Raw genomic sequence first — 2213 nt, forward strand, 5'->3', positions numbered from 1 at the left:
TGAAAGTACAAAAAAATTAGCCTGGTGTGGTGGTGCACACCTGTAATCCCAGCTACTCAGGAGGCTGAGGCGGCAGAATCACTTGAACCTGGGAGGCAGAGGTTGCGGTGAGCCAAGATCGTGCTATTGCACTCCAACCTGGGCAGCAAGAGCAAAATTCTGTCTCAAAAAAAAAAAAGAAAGAAAAGAAAGGAAGAGCAATAAGGGCTTGTATTTTCCAAATAGGGGAGCAAGAGCACATCACCTGCTCCCCATGGTTTCCACATTCCCTTCCTCCTTCTAACAACTTTATTTGTGTCCCCAGCCACCTCAGTACAAGTGAAATTCCATTATGCCAAACTCCAAGGACAGCTAAACTATTTTATTCTGGTAGGATTTTGTTAAACTCGAGTGCGTCTAGCATTTATATTTCTAGTCTGTAGGAAATGGAGAGAACTCACTACTAGGGTAATATTAATATAAGAGAAAGAAATGAAAGATCTTACACTTCTGAGGGGGCAGTAAAAGTGAAGGAAGAAACCCACTGGTTAGCAATCATTCTTAAATATTCTTCCTGGGCCTAATAAAGGCCTAGAAAATTCACTGCTAATAGCAACACTGACGTGTTACATAGAATGCCCCTGACAGAACTTGGGAAGGGCAATTCTAGAAATACAGTGTGAGCTAGGAGTGACAGGCATCTCTGGTAGTTTCTGTTATGATCGTTGTTGTCTGTTTAAGCTCCTTGATCTATGTTCCCCCATGTGGTTTAGAATATGGGTTTATTTTCTAGAGAAAACAAAGACTAAAAATTCTAGTACGAATCTAGCCTGTGGCTTCTTTCATTCAAACAAAAGTTCAATGCCATTAAAATCTCCAGGCTAGTCTACTAAAAAGGCATCTTATCTCTATAATTTACAAAAATGTTTCATGTGTGTTGGCCAAAATGACAATCTCTGGTTTCTTTGAAGGTTGTACATTTTTCCAAAGTTATCTTTCACTTCCTGTGGAGGGATTATACCAGAGCAAAGCAGGTAGTCAGTTAAGGAGAGCTAATTGGTAGCAGAGCCAGAAAAACATCGACGTATTACCCAGCCATCTGACTTTGACAGCCCAGACAGACAAAAGACCTGGCTAAGTACAGGGATGGACTTAGAGAAGGGCAGTTTCTCTAAAAACAGGAGGGAAGGCAGGAAAACTGATGTTGCCTGCCTATAATTTGTTAAGAAATAACCAAAGAATTGAGTTCCTAAAAAGTAGTTTGAACAGCTGATATTTTTTTTAAAAAATGGTTACAACAATACTCTTTTTATGAATTTTTTTAAAAAGCACTCAACAAATGAGGATTAGAAGGAAACTACCTCAACAAAATAAAACCACATATGAAAAACCCAGAACAAACATCATACTCAATGATGCAAGACTAAAAGCTTTTCCTCTGAGATCAGAAATAAGGCAAGAACATCTACTTTGCCGCTTCTATTCAGCATTGTACTGGAAGTTCTAGCCAGAGCAATTAGGCAAGAAAAAAATAAAAAGGATTCAAATTGGAAAGGAAGAGGTAAAATTATCTCTGTTCACAGATCTTATATGTAAAAAACCCTAAAGACTCCACAAGTCAAAACACAAAAATGAGTTGCAGTTTTATATTCCAACAATTAATAATCTGAAAGGAAATTATAAAAATAATTTCAGCCAGTCATAGTAGCTCATACCTGTAATCCCAGCAGTTTGGGAGACTGAGGTGGGTGGATCACGAGATCAGGAGTTCAAGACCAGCCTGGGCAACATAGTGAAACCCCATCTCTACTAAAAATATAAACATTAGCCGGGCATGGTGGCACATGCCTGTAGTCCCAGCTACTGGGGAGACTGTGGCAGGAGAATCGCTTGAACCTGGGAGTTGGAGTTTGCAGTGAGTCAAGATCGTGCCACTGCACTCCAGCTTGGGCAACAGAGTAAGACTTTGTCTCAAAATCATAGTAATAATTTCATTTCATTTAAAATAGCATCAAAAATAATCAAATATCTGGGAATTAACTAAGGCAGTAAAAGGCTTGTACAATAAAAACTGTAAAACATTACTGAGAGAAATTAAAGGAGATATAAACAGAAACACATCCCATGTTCATGAATTGAAAGACTTAATATTAAGATGTCAGTACACACAAAGTGATCTACAGATTCAATGTAATCTCTGTCAAAATCCCAATTTTTTTTTTTTTTTTTTTTTT

Source organism: Cebus imitator, unplaced genomic scaffold (assembly GCF_001604975.1).
Source record: "Cebus imitator isolate Cc_AM_T3 unplaced genomic scaffold, Cebus_imitator-1.0 Scaffold118, whole genome shotgun sequence".
In the NCBI taxonomy this organism is placed as follows: Eukaryota; Metazoa; Chordata; class Mammalia; order Primates; family Cebidae; genus Cebus; species Cebus imitator.